This window comes from Cetorhinus maximus, chromosome 10, assembly GCF_964194155.1.
Source record: "Cetorhinus maximus chromosome 10, sCetMax3.hap1.1, whole genome shotgun sequence".
NCBI lineage: Eukaryota > Metazoa > Chordata > Chondrichthyes > Lamniformes > Cetorhinidae > Cetorhinus > Cetorhinus maximus.
The window spans coordinates 63,617,902-63,639,513 of record NC_135888.1 but is presented as its reverse complement, the minus strand read 5'-3'; the positions used below and the strand labels follow the sequence as shown (position 1 = coordinate 63,639,513).

Here is a 21,612-nt window from a genome sequence, read left to right as displayed (position 1 = left end):
AAGTCTAAATTTGTTTCTGACAACAACCTTTTATTGAATGGCGCCTTCATTAATCCCACACACTAATTGGTCTCTTAACATAACATTAAGCGATGTCCCGAACTCACAGTGCTCTGTCAGTTTTCTGCCATTGCTAGCAGCCCCATAAAATGACACCTAATTAGACTTTTAATTATGCTAATTGGCTGCCTGCCTCCTTGGAGCAGGCAGCCTCTCATCATCCAGTGCCCCCCTTGGTAAAATGCCGCGTCCCAACACGGCTCCCCAAGATTTAATGGGTACTCCACCTCCAATAGAATTTGTCCCATCAAATCTGAAACCTTGAACTTACTTCTAATTAGGCACTTGAACACAGCATAACATTTCCCAAATATCTCTCATTGGCATATTCGTTCCAACAGGGTAGAAGTCTGCCTCTGATCATCTCACTCAAGGAGCAGCAAACATAACAGTTGTCCAGCTTGGATGTATACATACTTTAAATCAATAGAACACTGCTTTTAGCTGCAGTTACCAGCATTAAAAAATGTAAGAATTTTTTAAAGCTCATAATTCAAATTGAGAAGTATCTCGTCATGCACTTTGAGAGAACTCACATTCCCTCATAGTCTTTTTCGCATATGGTTCCGTTACACCAAATTTCCAAAGAAGGTTGTAATTAACTGGAGGAGTCTGTAGTAATTGTAAGTTAAACCATTTCTTACTGTCATGGGGGTCATGTGAGTGTATAGACGAATCAACCCTAAGTGTGGGGAATCTTCAGGGAGGAGCTTTTCAACCTTGGTCTTGGAACAAGCATGTAGCCTCACCTGGAGTCTGTAAATAAAGTTTACTGTTTCTTACAAGAAACTTGTCCTACACTCTCCAAGTTTATTACAATTGGCGATGAGGATAAATAGCGCCGACGCAGCAGCTTGCCTCGCGACTGTGAGAATTCCGATATTTTAAGGGAAGGAAAGAAAAATATACTCACCAGCAATGCCTCACTTTGGCAGGAGTGACCCACACAATTCATCCATCGAGGACTGGAGTCAATAACTTGAGCGATTAGGTTTCTGCTTTGCAGCTAATGAAATAACAGCAGAGCATAAACAAAAGGCAATTCTCCTGAGTTTTGGTTTTTTGGATTTCCAGCATCCGCAGTTTTTTGTTTTTAATTCTCCTGAGTGTCTGATGGAGTAAAACGTATAACCTAATCTGGATCTTGACAGCTCTGAATGTGCCAAATTCCCGATCCTTCACCGAGCTAGTAGACCTCGTGAAGGGACATTTTCATCCTAAACCCCCAGTGATCATGCAAAGAATCAAGTTTAACTCTCAAGCAAGGTCCCCTGATGAGTCATTCGCAATGTACGTCGTGAAGGTAAAACAGTTCATGGAGCACTGTGACTTCGGTAATACTTTAAACGACATGTTGCAAGATCGTTTGGTTTCTGGCATAAACGATGATGCCATTCAGTGCAGTTTGCTTGCAGAAGTTGAGATAGACCTGAAACGTGCCATAGAGATAGCGCTGGCAATGGAGAGTGCTGAGAGGGATTCACAGGCTTTGCAGTGTATAACATGATGCCATTTAGCAGCTAGGACGGGAACCTGCTGCCAGGTGCAGCGCGAAGACCAGGGAGGCAACCGCGAAGAGGGCCACAGTCCCTACCGCTGGAAAAATGAAAAGAAATATTGGAAGCAGCTCACCAGTAATCCAGAATTAAAGTGTTACCATTGTGGGGGAAATCATGCACCCTAAGTCTGTAGCTTTAAAGAGGCAGAATGCCAATACTGCTACATAAAGGGGCATGTTGTTAAACAGTGCAGGGCTAGATCAAGGCAGCCATTCAGATAGCAGGTCAAGTTAAATGAAGTGCACAATATTGATGAACCAGACATTATGGAGGCTGACGTTTATTCCCTACACAAGTGACGGGCAGAAAAACTGAACCAATTACTGTTACACTTCAAGTAAATGGAAAGCCTCTGCTCATGGAGCTGGTCACAGGAGAATCGACCACAGTGGTTGGAGAACGCATCTTTAAGTATCTCAGAAATGTTACCCAGCCATTGAGTTTGGAGAAAACCGCTGCTCAGTTAAAAGCATATACAGGAAAAGCAATACAGGTGAAAAGCATCGCCTCTGTACCTGTATCCTACAGCCAACAGACAGCCCAGCTGCCAATAATTATTGTAACAGGAGAAGGACCTAGCCTTCTCAGCCATGATTGGTTGAAAGAAATTGAACTCAACTTCGAAGAAACTTTTCAAGGCCAGGAGAAGAGGAATTCCAGAGTTGCTGAAAAAATAAGACAGTGTATTCTGAGATGAGTTGGGGAAAAAATCAAAGGTCTACAAGCTAAAATACACATGGACTTTGAAGCAACAACCCAGTCTTTTAAGACAAGACCTGTGCCTTACGCACTATATGAAAAAGTAGGTGTGGAATTATGCCTTTAGAAGTTAGGAATATTGTAGCCAGTCCAATTTTCAGAATGGGAAACATACATAGTCCATGTGATAAAACCTGACCAAACATTTTGCATCTGCGAGGATTATATGAACAAGGTTGCGAAATTAGACAAATACCCAATCCCAAAGATTGAAGATCTGTATGCTAAACTTGCAGGAGAAAGCTCCTACACTAAACTGGGCATGAGGCATGTGTATCAACAGCTTGAGCTGGACAATACATCACAAAGTTATGTCACCATAAACACGCACAAGGGCCTGTACCAATATACACACCTACCCTTCAGTGTGTCCTCTGTTTGTGTGATTTTCCCAAGAACTATGGAAATCTTACTACAAGGATTTCCTCAAGTTATAGTGTACCTGGATGATGTCCTGATCACAGGATCCACAGAAGCACAACATGTGGCTAAACTGGAAGAGGTTCTGAAGAGATTTTTAGAGGTTGGCATTCGTTTGAAAAAAGAAAAGTGCACCTTCCAAGCAAAGTAAGTTGCATATCTGAATCATTGAGTGGATGCCCAAGGGTTGCTTCCATTAGAGGAGCAAGTCAGGGCAATCAAGGAAGTGCCCTCTCCTAGCAACGTCTCAGAGCTCAACCCTTTTTTGGGCATGGTAAACTGTTACAGTCAATTCTCGCCTAATCTATCTACAGTGTTAAACCCTTTACACTTATTATTGAAGAAGGGCCACAGATTGTCCTGGAAGGCACAGTAAGAGGAAGCCTTCACAAGGGTCAAGAAGCTTTAACACTAGTCATGTCTGCTAGTGCACTATGACCCATCTAAGGAATTGATACTCACTTGTGATGCATCTCCCTATGGAGTTGGAGCAGTATTGTCACACAAGAGGGAGGATGGATCTGAAAGGTTAATAGAGTATGTATCCAGGACCTTTTCTGCAGCTGAGAAAGGTTTCTCTCAAATTGAAAAAGAAGACTTATCCATCATATTTGGAATAAAAAAGTTCCATCAATATTTGCATGGTCAGCACTTCACCATAGTGTCAGATCACAAACCACTGTTAGGTTTGTTTAGTGAAGGTAAAGCAATCTCACCGACAGCCTCTGCTAGAATTCAAAGATGGACTTTAATTTTGTCGGCATATGAGTACACTTTTATGCACTGTCTGGGTGTGCATTTAGCAAATGCAGGTGCCCTCAGTCAATCTCCCTTTTCCAGATAGTATTACACATGTTCCAGTACCTCAAGAGGTTGTACTTGCATTGAATTTCCTGGACTCCTCACTGGTCTGCGCGAGACAGATAAAGAATTGGACAAATCGGGATCTAATTTTAGCTGGAGTCCGGGAACAAGTATTACAAGGATGGTCAAATGCACAAGTCCCTGAAGAATTAAACCCATTCTTTATATGTAGATCTAAACTGAGTTGTCAAGATGGTATCTTGTTATGGGGAGCAGGAATCATTATCCCTGTGCAGGGAAGAGAACCATTATTGGAAGAACTTCATATTGCGCATCCTGGTATTTCAAAAATGAAGATGCTGACATGAAGTTATATCTAAAACAAAAACAAAAATAAAAATACCTGGAAAAACTCAGCAGGTCTGACAGCATCTGCGGGGAGGAACACAGTTAACGTTTCGAGTCCGTATGACTCTTCAACAGAACTTATATCTGAAGTTATATCTGGTGGCCAGGAATAGACAGTGATATAGAAAAAATGATGAAGCACTGTCTCCAGTGTCAGCAACAGCAGAAGTTGTCCGTTTCAGCTCCACTACATCCGTGGGAGCGGCCTGGTTGACCCTGGGTTAGACTACGTATAGACTATGTAGGTCCATTTTTAGGTACCATGTTTCTCGTGACTATTGACACACATTCCACATGGATGGACGTGTTTGAAGTGAGATCACCTACTTCGTCAGCAACCATTGAAAAACTGCGCCAGAGTTTCAGTGTTCATGGTTTACCTGAAGTTATTGTGTCAGACAATGGTACTGCTTTCACTGAATTCCAAAGATTTTTGAACCTAAATGGGATTAAACACTTCAGAACAGCACTGTATCATCCCTCCTCCAATGGATTAGCAGAGAGAGCGTACAAACCTTTAAAACTGGCATGAAGAAACTAACAGAGGGAATGCTGGAAACACCAATTTCAAGATTTCTGTTCAGCTATCGCACAACTCCTCATGCGACCACTGGTTTAACACCTTCAGAATTGTTAATGAAGCACTGACTTCGTACAAGATTGAGTCTAGTATTCCCTAATTTAGAGGGGAAGGTGGAGAGAAACCAGGTAGCCAGAGGGTGAATCATGATGTTCACAGTAAAAGTGGAGAGTTTACTGTGGGGGAGAGAGTTTTTGTATGAAATTTTGCAACTAGACCGAGATGGGTCCCTGGTGCAGTCATCTCTGAAACAGGACTTTTATCTTATCAGGTAGAAATGGAAAACAAGATTGTGAGAAAACACATGGATCGCCTCAGAAGTTGAGAAACCCTCCAAAAACCAGTTAATCCGCCTGAAATCAAAGTCGAAACTTCAACCCCTAAGGTGCCAGATCGACAAAGAATGATGTCTCTGTTGAAGTAAATAATTCTGAACTGCCATTGCCTGAGGATGTCCCTGATGCTGCAGTTCCTGGTCAAGTCGATCCAATGGAAGAACCTCCAGTTGTAGAGTTGAGTCGCTCTACCCGAATCCGAAAACCTCCTCAAAGACTAAATTTATAATGGCATGAACTGTACATAATTGTGTATAATATGGGTTAAGATGTTTTTGTAAATAAGAGGGTAAAATAAAATTAAAGGTGGAGGAATGTAGTAATAGTAAGTTAAACCATTTCTGACAGTTATGGGATCATGTGACTGTATAGACAAATCAGCCCTAAGCATGGGGAATCTTAGGGATTGAGCTTTTTAGCCTTGGTCTTGGAACAAGCATGTAGCCTCACCTGGAATCTGTAAATAAAGTTTATTGTTTCTTACAACAAACCTGTCCTGCACTCAAAGTTTATTACACAGTACTTGCAAATGCCAGGGGAATCTGTTGGCAAGCTTGATGAAGGACTACTTAATGAGGAACAGATGCAGCAATGACGGCAAGGTAGCATCAACAAGAAGCACTTCAGCGAAGGGAACAGGTCTCCACAGCAGTGTTCATTTTATCAAGTGCTTACTCATTCAAGGCTTCTCACTTTTCTCAATGGCATTGTAAGGAGATTCTCATTAACAGAAAATTAGATGGTAATGAGTCTTTCAAAGAAAGTGGGTAATGTTCAAGTCGCACCCAATTGGTAGAGCAGCCTGTTGGTGCGAGTGTGAGGCTAGAGCCATTTTGTGGCCTGGACCTCACTAACTCACCAGCTGCAGGTACCAACTGGCAACCTGCTTCTACATGCCAGTTCTGCGGGTTGGTTTCCACACTGGTTGAGGCTGAAGCAGGGGTGAAGGTGATCTTGGAGGGGTCTGAAATTGGCTGGAGCTTTTCGGTGGCCCAGGAGAAGTATGCTTTCTAAAGGGAGCTGTTGGACCCCTTTAAACATTGGCCATGGGGCTACCAATGCAGCTAAACAGTAGGCCATCAGCGTATGAACTCCCTAGCCCCATTCTCTAGCAGGCAGGCGTGGCCCTCATATCATGTGGTGGGCACCCATTTGAAAAATAGAAGTTCAGGAGCCTCCTGACAACATTTTTGCAGGGTCAGCGGCAGAGGCTCTGCTACCTTGCATATCGCACCTCTTGTGCCAGGAAACAAGGTTAAAGAACTTCCATGTTTGTAGTTGGACTTTTATGGCAATTTGGTAGCTTTTATTGAATCCAATGACTTGGCAGTGTTTAATGTGTGTTGTCAGGTTCTTTGGTGTCACACAAAGAGGTCTGAAGTCATGTATGGTTGAAAATAGGCTGTTTATTGACAATTCATAACAATATACATCTACAAGTTACAGCCCTGCATGGTTGCTGTCTCCCTGCCGTCTCCTTCCAGACTTGACTGGAAGCAGCCTACTATCATCTGACTCCCTACATTACTATATGGGTGGTACTGTTTCCCCAGTCCCACATTAATCCTTACTCTAACACCCAAACACCCTTATACTATACCTCCCCCAAGTCCTTACCCAAATATATTTACAATACAATCTTATTTTCTTCTTTTCTTGCTACCACTATTCCACCCTCCCCTTGAACCCACCACACCTCAAGTCTCTGACTTCATAAATTCAGATGATCTGGAGCCTTGACACTTCTTCCAGGTCTTGTTCTTGTCACGTTTGGAGGAATGGTTGTCTCGGTTGTTTTGAGGTTGACTTTGTTAGTTTGGCATTGAAATTGTAATATTCTATGTTTATGATACTTGGTTGTCTCCATTTGATTCGCTTCTTGCGCTCCTATGAGTTGAATTTCTCCTTATCGACAACCCATCTTCTTTGTTCGGATACCATGGGTTTGTCTCTTTCCTTTCACAGGGAATGTTCACTCCACTCATCCCTAGAGTGGACTCAGAATTTCTTTATTCATGGGGTCTGCCATGCCCTTGTTGGATGTTGACATTTCAAAGATGGAACCTTCATTTCCACTTGTTTCACAATTGTAGCCAAATATCTGTTGGCTCTCTTATTTTCCAATTCACTTTCAAGTTTATGAACCTTTTCATTCAGCTCAGCAACCTCTCTGGTGAGTTCAGTTTTCTTTGTTTCAGAGTTATCGGCAAAATCCTTATACAAGCTTAATAACTTCAGCTGGACATTCAGTTTCTTTTGGAATCTTTCTTCCATGGTCACTCACTGCACCTTAGACTCATTCAGTTCACTCGTTAGATCCTCAGTCTGTTTCTTAGAATTTTCCTTTACTGCTTTTAAAGTCTGGATTTGCTCTTTCATGTTTTTCAGATTGGATCAAAGTTCAAGAATTTCATCAGTTTTGAGTGTTAATTCTGCATTCAACCAACTATTCCAGGCATTTTGCATGATACTTAATAGATACTTCTTATACTTGAAGTTCATCCAGTTCTAATGTTTCATTAGCAGTCCCAGAGCTCTGTTGTTCAATGATGTTTTCATTATCTCAAACTCTCCAACAGGAATGCACTATAACTGTGTTTCCTCTTACAATGCCTGGACGTCTGATTGCAGCCTCACCTTTTTCTTCCTGGAATATGGAACATTGCTGAGCCTTCTCTGTCAACTGGTTCTTCAATTCTTTCAGCATTACATTAAATTTATGTTGCTTCTCTTCATAATTTTCCATAGGAACAAACTTTGACCTGAGAGATCCTTGTGGGGTGTGAAGGCCCTTCAGTAGGTTTTCCTTTCTTTGCAAAGCTTAATTGCTTCATCTTAAATTTTCTTGTAATTCAGCAGAGTCTCCTCAACTTCATTCTGCTCTTCTTCCATTCTGTTGTTCAAGACAGTCTTATTTTCTTCATGCTGCTGGAGGGTTATGTAATCCCTTTGCATTTGATCTTGAAGGACAATTAGCTGCTCTTTCAACTGTTTATTTTCTTGTTGACCTCTTGTCAACTGATGCTGCATTTCAGTGCATTGTTTGTCACTACTGATAGTTCCAATGCAGATTTTGCTGGCGTAGTATTCGACATTTTTTTTTAGCTCCTTATGTTTTTTCAGGGCTACGTATTGATTATTCAAAGGGTTTTTCAGGGCAGTGACTTCTTTGAGTAACTTTTCTAACTGCTGTTGTGCCTGGCTGTATTTCTGGTTGAGTTTTTACAACTTTTGCCAACAATGGAGATTCAGAGTTGTTATTTCCTCCTCATGCTTTTCTGGATATACATACTGAGTTTGCACATTATTCAGATTTTCGCTTATTGGGTTGTTCTCAATATTCAACCTTTCTGTTTCTTTCAAAGCCTTTTTGTGCCTTTGTGATACTCATAAATTTGTTTGTTCAGGCCTTGAACAGTTTGATTCATTGAAGATTTTAGCTCAGCATGTGTTTTCAAAGATATATGCTTTGCTTGAATCTTGTGTTTTAAGTCTTCAAATTCAGTTTTGATATGAACATTTTCCCTGTCTTATTTTGTTTTCCTTTTGTAGGGTTTGTTTCTTTTGGGTTACATCATATAGCTTTCCTTCATTCTCAGTCAGTTGCTTGCTCTGCACTGCCACCTGCTTTTGCAGTTAAGGCAATACTTTTGGATTTTCAAAAATATATATTTTCAATGCTTCCAGATGGTTCTCTACCTCTCTGCCACCAGTGTTTGGTTTTCTATGGTATTGTCTTTTGCTCTTTTGTTGCTTTCTTGGGGTTGTTCTATCCCTCTTTATTAAGCTCTGTGAACTCCACAACTTGAAGATTGAAACAAATACTTTTAATATCTAATCAAAGCTGGTTGAGGATTCATCAATGCCTTGCATTAGGATCACTTCATCCACAAATACACCAAACGTGTAGAAAAATGTATTAACTTGTACATTTTCTGATTTCTGACTTAATCTTGATGTACTCCTTTAATCTAAAACATTTCTTCTCTATGACACCCAATTTTGTGTCTGGTTTGGCCCTTGCATGATAAATTGGTCTGATAGTTTGAATTTAATATCCTTGGCCATTTTTCATAAGACGGGAACACCTCTTTAATGTTTTCTTTCTTCAAGACGGCACTGCAGCAGCCATTTTTTCCCCTTCTCTCTGTTCTTGTTCTTCCTGCATTTGTCAGGTTTTGGTGGCTCCCATTGTGCTGACGGGGCCATTTTCTGAACTTATTCTTTCTGCAGGAAACCTTCAAAACAAGTCATTTGGGCCAGCTACTTGTTTTCTTTAAGCCTGGGAATGAAATAGAAGATGATTTTTTTAGTTAAGCCTGCTGTTTTAAAAACTTTGTTTTCATTCATCCTCGCAGGTCCACCATGTATTATGGTGCCAGCTGTGGAGCTGTTGTTGCAGCTTCCTTGCAGCTTCACTCTGAAATTCTAGTGCTGATCCTGATTGCTGCCTATTTTAAAAAGTAATCTCAGCCTTTTGACTATACTTTGGTCACCCTTCTTGTGATTTGGTTGGATCTCTTGACTCTGTATTCACCCAGGTTCTTCTTTTCATCTGGACAGTGGATTATTCTTCTGACTATCAACTATTTTCCTTTTTTGAATTTTGCTCAGTCTTCTGTGATCTGCTAAGCCCCTTGATTCTGCTTCTGTGTTCAATCAGGCCTGGCGTCGGAACATTTTTTAGGTGATCTCCAGCTGTGTCTTCAATTTAGGTCATCTGCAGTTTCTTTACTTTTTCATGCTTTCAGGATTTTGGGGCCCATCCTTCATTGCTACCATGTTGAAAAAATGTTTGGTGTCTCACTAAAAGGTCTGGAGGCTTGTATGGTTGAACATAAACCACATATTGTCAACTCATAACTATATACATCTCCAAGGTACAGCCCTGTATGTGTGCAAAGGGAACTGTGCGACGAGTAACTCACCTCCTGACTCCCCAAAGCCTGTCCACCATCTACAAGGCACAGGTCAGGTGTGTGATGGAATACTCCTCACTTGCCTGGATGAGTGCAGCTCCCAAAACACTCAATAAGCTGGATACCATCCAGGACAAAGCAGTCCGCTTGATTGGCACACCATCCACAAACATTCACTCCCTCCACCTCCGACGCACAGTAGCAGCAGTGTGTACCATCTACAAGATGCACTGCAGGAATTCACCAAGGCTCCTTAGACAGCTCCTTCCAAACCCACTATCATCTAGAAGGACAAGGGCAGCAGATAGATGGAGACACCACCACCTGGAGGTTCCCCTCCAAGTCACTGACCATCCTGACTTGGAAATATATTACCATTGCTTCACTGTCGCTGGGTCAAAATCCTGGAACTCTCTTCCTTTCAGCACTGTGGGTATAGCTACATCATAGGGACTGCAGCAGTTCAAGAAGGCAGTTCATCACCACCTTCTCAAGGGCAACTAGGGATGGGCAATAAATGCTAGCCCAGCCAGTGAAGCCCACATCCTGTGAATGAATAAAAAGAATGGCAAAACAACCTATGTACCTAAACCAATAATAGAGACAGGGTACTGGCATGAAAGAAGAAAATCAGGAGTAGGATGGTCAAAAAGTGTTCATTTAGAATAAATGCCAGCCAAATAATAAATAATGGAATGACGATTGGCAATAGACAGACATCTGCTTTAGTAATGGCCGAGAACACTACCAATATGTTGGCTGTCAACTGTGTCTGGATTCTCCTGCATTTGTGCAGTGTTACAGTTACCATTAAATCTGGTATGGTGGATGGATGAGTTAGGAACAATGGTCAAACTGGTCCACAAATTACACCCACCCTTTGCCATTTGTAAAGTGAAACATGTATTTCATTATGATACCAAACTTAGTTTCAAGCATTCAGTTTCTACATGTCATGTGTCATAAACTCTGTTGGATTTCTTGCTCAGGTAATAAGTACTGCTCAGTGTTCTATGCCAGGCGAGTAATCATTTGGAATTGAGGGATTATTATGAACCTTTGAAACAAGAATAGGTTTCTATATTTACTATTTTATTTGAATATCTTAGTAACCTTGTGCCAAACAGCTTTGACTGTCCTACTGAGATACTGATCAAGTTGCCAACCAAAGCTACCAGCTTCACAATGAGGGTAAAGGTTGCTGACTATCACAGCATGACTCCAACTCTTTCCAAATCTCTGACACATACAGCCACCATTCCTCCCTCATGTGTCTTTGCTGAATTACATGGACATAGGCACAGAGCCAAAAATTGGGCCCACACATTTTTCAACAGAAGAATGCCATCACTAGGTATGGGGAATAGGAACTGACTTGGTAGCAGCATTAGCATAATACTGGCATGTGGGCACCTGGTCAAATACACATCCTAGTGAAGGGAAAAAGAGACAGACAGTTTTTCTTTACATCATATAGTGATACCCCCACCTTCTCCCATATAATTTAGTCCAAATTCTTTTCTCACCTTCCATTCTAAGGATAGATTTGAAAATGAGTACTGCATATTCAAAATCTTAATTGTAAAATATATATCAGGCTGCTGAGAATAAAACCATACTGTCCAATGGCACTCATAGAAGTTTGCTTGAAGGAAGTCTCCCTTCCCAACAAGGTACCACACAGCCGTGAGATCTTATTCAATAAAACAAAAATAGTTCAAGTAAATGAGAATGGTAGACAGTTCAACCTCACGCTCTCCCCTGTCCTATTTCCATTCATTTTCTTGCTTTATCAATGTCTTAAATACAGCAGAGATTCTCACTTTGATTCTACCAAAAATATATTCACCATATTAACAAACATCCCCATGCAGTTCAGAAGTAAAATGGTCCAAATTATAAATGGATGCAAGTGAGTTAATGGAACATTTTACCCAACTCTGCAAACAGGAATGAATTGGTAAGAATAAGATACACACAAATTAGGGTAAATAAGACAGAAAATATCCACTAACTTTCTTTTCAGTTTGCTTGCCAGTTGCTTTGAACACTCCTCCAGTGCTTCCCCTGACTTCCAGGGTATTCTGCGACTTCTCCTCTGTTTGCTCCCCATTGGACACACCTCATGAGATTCAATATCTGTTCCCATGATTTCCCCTCCTAACTCAATCCCAGATTGATTATTTGAATATCTCTTCTTGGCCCAAGGCTAATTGATATCATTAACCGTTTCCCTTCCTCAGGTATTTCATAGAATTACATAATAGATCATTTGGGTCAACGCCAGTGTTTATATTCCAACAAGCCTCCTTTCACCCCTCTTCGTCTAACACCATCGACACATCCTTCTCTTTCTTTCTCCCTCATGTGTTTATTTAGTTTCCCCTTCAATACATCTATGCTCGTCGCCTCAGCAACTACTTTCCACTTTCTAACATTGTTCGGATAAAGAGGTTTCTTCTTAATTCCCTATTGGATTTATTGGTGACCACGTTACATTAATGGCCCTTGATTCTGTCTTACCTGCAAGCTGAAACATTTTGTCGATGTCAACCCTATAAAACCCTCTCATAATCTTAAACATCTATCAGTTTTTCCCTCAACAACATTCCCTCTATTTTATTTTTGTGTTGTGCATGGCCTATTAATACAAGTGCGTGGGTGCTTTAAATTTTTTTGTGCGGCCATTTAGCCACAGTAACTTAAAGGGACCAACTTATGCTTGACCTGCTTGGGAACTTTTGGGTCACTGTGGGACCTAGAGGGACTATTGTCCCTCAACTCTTAAGAAAGTCCCAGCCTATTAACTGGGCTAATAGTTAATATTAGCGTTTCAGACTGGTATCATCCTAGTAAACCTTTTTTGTGCCTTCTTCAGTGTTCCTGTATCCTTTTTATAACATGGAGACCAGTACTGTCCACTGCACTCCACGTGTTGTCTAACCAGGGTTCTACCAAGTTTCATATCTCAACTTTTTAATTTCATCCCGTGTTCACTCCACCTTCAAAACTACCATAATCCAACAGCATCAATTTCCAAATGTGTGCTGATGACACCCAACCACCATGATTTTAGACTCCATTGGAACATAGAACCTTGGAACATAGAACCTTAGAGCAGGAGTAGGCCATTCGGCCCTTCGTGCCTGCCCCGCCATTCAATAAGATCATGGCTGATCTGGTTGTGGTCAAAACTCCACTTTCCCATAACCCTTGACTCCTTTCACAGTCAAAACAAACCTGTATAGCCCTGTCTGGAGTAACTTCTTGGTTGCCGTTGTATTGTTGTGGACTAGGTAGAATTTCCAGTAGCACATCGAACGACAAAAGCCATCCTATTCAATTGTCATCAGGGTCCCCAAATTCTCGCCTTCCATTCATTGGAACAACTTAGACTGGTAAACTCTTCAATGCAGCCCTTGGTTTCCTGCAAAAGTCCAGCAAACCTACAATGGCAGAGCAGTAACCACTCCAAGAAAATTCCTGGCCTCAGGAAACTTGCATGAAAGGAGCAGTTAAGGCTGAAATTTCCCAATATATATTGCCTGTTCCAGCCATCCTGGTTTGGCCAGTAAATACTAATATAATACACCTTGCGTTGTAATGATTCCTCAGGAAAATGGATAATTAAATGGGTTGTGGGATCCCAAGTTAAAATGCTGTCCAAAAAAGCTGGCTTGACTCTAATATTTTGACTGATCAGTTAAGCATTCATCAAAATTCAGTCCTATGGAGAATTTGCTGATGGCCCCCATCAGATATTCTGTTAAAATAATCTTACTTCTCTTGAAAGTACTTTGAAATGAGAGAGAAAGAGAAGATATAGTAATTCTGTAAATGACACAATGACAGGCTTTATGATAGTATGATGGAACAGTCTCCCTAATTGCTTTTTATACCCTCAGGGCAAGCCAGACATCTGCTTTAATAGAGTTCCTGATAAGAGCTCCAAAGGTGAGAACAGTATGTTGGGATGAACACCACAGCCACCAAGGAAAAAAATAATTGTCATCAAAAGCAGCTTTTATGACATTGGGATTAAAATTCAACGGTCTCATACACAAGACAACATGTGTTAACTCTAGCTAAAAATAAAACCCGCCGACATCAACAATCTTAGCCTAGCCTATGGAGTCTCTTTTCAATCTTCCTTGCAGTTCATTTCCATTTCTGTGATAACTTCCTACTCTATCTAGCAATGTTCAACTGTTTTTCACATCCTTATTTCCCATTTGAATTTCTAAACTGCATGGAAAACGGGTAAAACTAAATTCCAGGGGATGAAACTGCTTTCTGTCAGCTGCACAAAACAGGCTCTTGGTGAATCAGCAGCCATGCCAGTTTACATTTTCTATTAACTTGGAAAATATTGCCAAGGTTTTTAATTCCAAACTAATTAAGAGCAACAATGAGACTAAGGCCTACACTTTCGTAGAGGTACCACATCCAAAATGGCACTGGAAACCCGGATCTGTGAGCCCTGGCCCCATTTCTGATGGGAGTGGGGTGTGACTCACACATGGGGGAAACCTGAACTCAACAGGACAATTTGAACTCAGTACTGAGTTCAAACAGACCCCATTTTCGCTGGAGCGAGGGCTTTATCCCACAGTGCGCAAGTTACGAATTTTTAGAGTAGATGTAAATGCTTGTGAAGGGCGATAAGATCTGTGGAACTGTCAAGCTGTCAAGTTATTTAAATGGCCAGCCCTTTAAAAATTAAAAAGCAGCCTACCTGTGTCTGTGAGTTGTAAAAAACTGTGCTTGCAGTTTCAATAGCTGTTTGTTGGCATAAGCCTAAACGCTATCATTATAGAATTTTTGACGCTTGGCTGCAACCTGAAAGCCTATCATTATCATAGTGGGGGCCTTTAAGTTCACAGTTTGATTGACAGCTCCAAGAAATTAATAAAGGATTAGCCATCTTTGATATGAGGCTATGAATACAAATGTTTGTTATTATAAGGGACTAAATATTTTAGGGGATTTAAATGTATTGAATGGGCTTGTTTTTCTTTATCTTTCCATGGGATATGAGCATTGCTGGTAAGGCCAGCATTTGTTGCCCATCCCTAACTGCCCTTGAACTGAGAGGCTTGTTAGGCCATTTCAGATGGCAGTTAAGGGCCAACCACATTGCTGTGGGTCTAGAGTCACATGGATGCCAGACCAGGAAAGAGTGGCAGATTTCCTTCCCTAAAGGACATTAGTGAACCAGGTGAGTTTTTATGACAATTGATGATGGTTTCAAGGTCACCATTACTGAGACTAGCTTTTGATTCCAGATTTTATGAATTAAATTAAAATTCCGTCAGCCGCCGTGGTGGAATTTGAACCCATTTACCCAGGGCATTAGCCTGGGGCTCTAGAATACTAGTCCAGTGACATTACAACCATGCTACCATCTCCTCCTTCATGAATGGGAGTGTTTTTTTTATATGTGGTGAAGTCTGTAATAGCTATTTACAACTTTATTTTATTTCATCTCAGCATGGTTCTGAGGTCTGCCAATTGCGGATACTGGGTGAGTTGGCATGGAGGGTATAAGGGCAAAGGTTGGTGGGTGAGGCCTGGAGGGGTTGGTATAATTTGGCACTATATCGACATAGGCGTTATAAGGGGCCATGAAGGTGGGTGGGATGCATGACTTGGCATGTATGGGGCTGGGAAGTTGAGGGGGGTGGGGGCGGTGAGGCCGAGAGGGCCGAATATTCAACAAAACAACTGGGACAAAATCCCAGAGAACCAAGGTGGACTTTTTAACCAGTCCACCCCGGTACTCATCAGCCCCTATGGCCCCCTCTGATCTGGGTCTGGGGGGAGGTGGGCCCAAATCTATCCTGTACCCACCCTCTAAAACAAATATCCCATCATTCACTGCATTTTTTGCCCTGAGGCGAGTGAGATGAGTCGGGAGATTTCCGGACTCTGCAGGTTCGTTTCGGGAGCGAAAACCCAGGCCTAGGAGATGAGTCCTTAAAAAGAGTTTGAACTATTGTTCTGTGAAATCCAGTGGAAAAAAGATCAGTGCCATATAAATCAGCCTCTGATTCTTTACAGTAGTATTTCATAGTCCCGGTGCAGACCAATTTCAACCCTCCCAAATATGCGCAGTATGTGGCTTCTTCTGACACTCAAGTTAAAGCACATTGTTCGGACAAAGAATCACAGAATCATAGAATCACATAGTGCAGAAGAGGCCCTTCAGCCCATCGAGTCTGCACCAACACGTGAGAAACACCTGACCTACCTACCTAACCCCATTTACCAGCTCTTGGCCCATAGCCTTGAATGTTATGACGTGCCAAGTGCTCATCCAGGTTCTTTTTAAAGGATGTGAGGCAACCCGCCTCCACCACCCTCCCAGGCAGTGCGTTCCAGACAGTCACCACCCTCTGGGTAAAAAAGTTTTTCCTCACATCCCCCCTAACATCACCTTGAACTTATGCCCCCTCGTGACTGACCCTTCAACTAAGAGAAACAGCTGTTCTCTATCCATCCTGTCCATGCACCTCATAATCTTGTACACCTCGATCAGGTCGCCCCTCAGTCTTCTCTGCTCCAACAAAAACAACCCAAGTCTATCCAACCTCTCTTCATAACTTAAATGTTTCATCCCAGGCAACATCTTGGTGAATCTTCTCTGCACCCCCTTCAGTGCAATCATATCCTTCCTATAAGGTGGCGACCAGAACTGCACACAGTACTCCAGCTGTGGCCTCACCAAGGTTCTATGCAACTCCAACATGATCTCCCTACTTTTGTAATCAATGCCTCGATTGATAAAGGCAAGTGTCCTATATGCCTTTTTCACCACCCCACTAACATGCCCCTTCCGCCTTTAGAGATCTATGGACACACACGCCAAGGTCCCTTTGTTCCTCAGACCTTCCTAGTGTCATGCCGTTCATTGAATACTTCCTTGTCAAATTACTTCTTCCAAAGTGTATCACCTCACACTTTTCAGGGTTAAATTCCATCTGCCACTTGTCTGCCCATTTGACCATCCCGTCTATATCTTCCTGTAGCCCAAGATACTCAACCTCACTGTTAACCACCCAGCCAGTCTTTGTGTCATCCGCAAACTTACTAATCCTACCCCCCACATAGTCATCTATGTCATTTATATAAATGATAAATAATAGAGGACCCAGCACAGATTCCTGTGGTACGCCACTGGACACTGGCTTCCAGTCACTAAAGTATCCTTCTGTCATCACCCTCTGTCTCCTGCAAATAAGCCAATTTTGAATCCACCTTATCAAATTACCCTATATCCCATGTGCATTTGCCTTCTTTATAAGTCTCCCATGTGGGACCTTGTCAAAGGCTTTGCTGAAATCCATATAAACTACATCAACTACACACCTGGTCACCTCCTCAAAAAATTCAATCAAATTTGTTAGGCATAACCTCCCTCTGACAAAGCTATGCTGACTATCCCTGATCTAACCTTGCCTCTCCAATTGGAGATAGATTCTCTCCTTCAGAATTTTCTCCAATAGTTTCCCTACCACTGACGTGAGTCTCACTGGCCTGTAGTTCCCTGGCTTATCTCTACAGCCTTTCTTAAATAGTGGAACCACATTAGCTGTTCTCCAGTCCTCTGGCACCTCCCCCATGGCCAGAGAGGAATTAAAAATTTGGGTCAGAGCCCCTGCGATCTCCTCCCTTGCCTCCCTCAGCAGTCTGGGACACAAACCATCCGGACCTGGGGATTCGTCCACTTTTAAGCCTGCCAACACCTCCAATTCTTGTCACTCCCTATATCAATTTGCTCAATAGCCTCGCAGTCTCTCTCCCCAAGTTCGATACCTTCATCCTCATCCTCTTGGGTGAAGATGGGTGTGAAGTATTCTTTTAAACACTCTACTGATGTCCTCTGGCTCCACCCATAGGTTGCCCCTTCGGTCTCTTATGGGCCCTACTCTTTCCCTGGTTATCCTCTTCCCATTGATATACTTATAGAATATCTTGGGATTTTCCCTACTTTTACCAGCCAGAGCTTTCTCATATCCCCTCTTAGCTCTCCTATTTGCTTTCTTAACCTCCACCCTGCACTTTCTATACTCCACTAATGCCTCTGCTGATTTGCTTCCCTTGTACCTGCTAAAAGCCTCTCTTTTCCTTCTCATCGTAACCTGAATATCTCTGGTGATTTTATTATACAACTGACACATATCATGCAGAGCCTTGGAGGTCTGGAACATTCCATTCCTCAGTTGTTGTCTTCAGTTCCTGATCACAAAAAAACATAAATTATTTAACACAGTTTAATATGAAAAATAAAGGTTCAATTAGTGTGCTGATCATCATATGTCTTTCAGAGAATAAAAAGTGAAAAAAAAACCCCATAAAATGCATTTTCCAATCTAAATTCATTAATTCAATCATTGCATTGTGCATACAAAAACCTTTGTGCATTCCCTTAGTGCCTGTCTTCCATGTGCCTTTACCTCTCCTCGTACTCCAATGAGGTTCTTCCCCTGTGGCTGCAGCAGGGCGCTGGAAGGCTGCTGACCTCGAACTGAGGAGACTGCAGATGGCTTTTGAGGGAAATCCCAAGCACTCTGGGCCTAGAAGGCCCAGCTGCACCATCTCGGCCTGGACTGCAGCAGTCTGGGCTGGCTGGCTGACAGGCAATAGCAAGGACACTGGCAAAGTGGCAGGGATAGAAGTAGAAAGGCTGTCACCTTGAGAGAGAAAAGCAGGCTTGAGTTCCATGGAGCCACTGCCACTCTCCAGGGGCAGCACCACAGCAGTCCTGGGTATATGTTGAAGGCCATAAGACTCCTGGAAGCTGCTCTGAACAGTGGGCACCCAGAGCCATAATGGAAGCAATCTAAGCTTGCAAGGCAGGAGCCTGACCTTCTACTGAAGAATTTAGAATAGTGCTTTCCAAACTATTTCCCATTATGACCCCATTTTAACACTTGAAAATTAACATGACCTCAAATGCCAACAAAAACAAAACAGCAATAAAGCAGCATTATAACATTTAATATATAATTATTAAAAATTGCATGTTAGAGGCCAACATATAATACATAATACAAATATGAAAATCTGTGTTTTTAAAGTACTTCATAAAAATGTTATTATTTTACGTATTCACCAGTTCATTACTTCATCTGAGCTTCTCCAGCTGATGGACCTTGGCCAGGCAGCAGTGAAAGTGCAGGTTGTGGGTCTTGAGGTGGCTTATGTTGAAGCCCAGGTCATGCCAGCGTAACAGAGTTGGGCTCAGACAGGCCACAGCTCAGCAAGTGAGGGATCGTCGCCAGGTTCACAGTTGGGGTCGGGATTCAAAACTCAGTGAAAGGAGACCATGGCTCGCAGAGAGGGACTGGGGGATGAGCAGGGCAAGGTCAGGTCCAGGCACCATCTGAGCCGTGGAGTCAGTGCGGGGCACAGTCTCGGAGGAGGGGGAGCTCATTACCCCATTTGCATTTTCTGCAATTGAGGCTGCAACCGACAGTTTGGGAACTGTTGATTCAGACCCTTGATGGAAGCTGTTTGCACTCCAATAGAACTTGTGAAATCAGCCATCAGATGCTGCCTCAGGGTAGGTACCACAGGTGTGCTGATGGAAGTGACCACACATTCCATGTTGGAAAGGATGGACTCCACGTTCTGCACGAAACCCAGTGCCAAGTTGCTGCTGGACTCCTCCATGCTCCCCGATGACTGTGGGCTTCCTGGCAGGCTTTCCAGCACCAAGAATTTGGTTGTGTACATCCATGAGCCTCGTTCTGCAGCCTGACCTGGCAACATCCTCACCTAATTCCTCTGCAGCAGAAATAATGCATGATATCACCCTCTGGCAAAATGGCACCCACCTTACCCTCCACTCTGGTTCCTGTGTACTTTACCCATTGTCTCAGCACATGCAAATCCCTCCACTTTTCTAGCCTCTAAAGTATGTGAAGCGTCAGTGCCCGAGCTGGTGACTGTGAGTGTAAGATCGAATGACCGTGCCTCTTTATCTTTAGTGTCTTCTTCATCCTCCACTGGCTGGAAAAGTTCCAGTTCTTGAGTATCTGAAATGAAAAAGGGACAAGAGATGGGGTGTGCTGAGGGGAGAGGAGAAAGTGAGAAGTGAATATTTACACCACCAGCAGCATGCAAGTCAAAAGAGATTATGTAGTGAGGGAGAAGTGGGATGAGAGAAACAGGACTGGCTATGCAGATACCATCATCATTGATCCCTCTTAAGTAGCCACAGCCTCATTGATGCCCCTTCCCACAATGACTGGCACTATGGCCCCCATGGGGTTAAAACATGTAGATGGGCTTGTCCTCCTCCAGTTCTGTGCTGCTGTCTCCTGTTATTCACCATCTTCTCCTGCAAGAAAGAGGGAAGGTGCCAGTGAGTGTCCTGTAATATAGTTGGGTGATGTGGCTATCATGGATGAATAGCTGCCAGTATGTGCAAGCTGTAGGTTGTGGGTATGAGGCTTGCAGCAATGTTAAGTGTGTGAGACTGAGGTAATGCACATGAATTTTAGGGTTGAGGCCTGATTGATAGAGATTGTTGGTAGGTGGTTAATGGGGTGTAATGAATTGAACAGTGGATGAAACTAGTGATGCAATTGTTAGGATATCACATTTGAAGATAAATTCACCTTGACAACATGTGTGAAGTGGTTAAGTTTCTTCCTTCACTGCACCATGCCCTTGGAGTGATGTTCCTGGTATTGATGTCTGTTGCTACTTCTTCTTACTGTCTCCTGAGCACGCACCTGGAAGGCCTCCTTCTTTACTTCATAACAGCATGTCTTCATTCTTTCCACCTCTTCCACCAAGATCTCCAATGTATTGTTTGAAAGCCTTGGCGCTCGCTCTCTCGCATGTTCAGCCATTGCTCAGCTTATGTGGCGCCCTATTTAATCTTGGGTTTGGGGTCTAGATGGGGCTTCTTTAGGGTTTACCTGTTGCCCTAAGAATGCTACCGTAGTCTGTTCTTCATAAAAAAAAACATTTTTTTATTCTTTATTTACAGATCCATATATATCTCAGTACTCTACAGGAGGCTGTGTTTCTGCTTCCCACCAGTTCTCAGTCTCTTAGTCATGTGACATTGTATCATCGTTACATCAGTATCAGGTGCTCCTGATGTTAACCCTTTACTGTACATCTTCCCTCACCCACCCCCCACCAAGTCTTTATCCCAAATATATACATGCTCCTACGCCTCCCCCCAAAGTCTCAGGTTTCACAGGATTGATCTTTGAGGTGTCTTGAACAATCTGCCTGATCTGGCCCTGATTTCATTCCAAGGTTAAGGACGAACTGCACTCTCTCTTCGTTCAACAGGAGTGTCTGCTACCTGAGTGGTTGTAGAATTTCTACTAGTTTTTGGCTCCTTGTCTCCATCCAGATCTAAATAGTATGTCCAAGGTTCCATTGGTTTCCTTCCCAACGATATCAAGGCTCTTCGATTCCTTCTGATGTTTCCCTGGTCCGGCTCAATTCTGTAAGATCTCTGTTGTGGACCTCTTTCTATTACAATACCTTCTGTCTGTTGATTTCAAATCCACACCCTCTCCCTCGGCAATAACACTTTCAAGTCTCGTGCTCTGTGCCTGAATTTGAAATTACAAGCTTGATTGCCTCTTTGTTTCTCCTCACACTTCCTAACTTTCTCACAATCATCTGAGGTAATGTTAGGTTGTAGTGTTTGTTGTAGAGCTGGAAGTTGTGTTCGCAGCTGTCTTCCCATCGATAGTTCTGATGGTGAGAACCTGTCTTTTTTGCAGTGAGGTCCT

The 21,612-nt window shown here is 42.6% G+C and overlaps 1 pseudogene; it reads right to left on the bottom strand.

The window, feature by feature from the left end:
- Positions 1–1,573: 1,573 nt before the first annotated feature.
- Positions 1,574–19,618, bottom strand: LOC144685331 (uveal autoantigen with coiled-coil domains and ankyrin repeats-like; annotated as a pseudogene).
- Between the last annotated feature and the right edge of the window lie 1,994 nt (positions 19,619–21,612).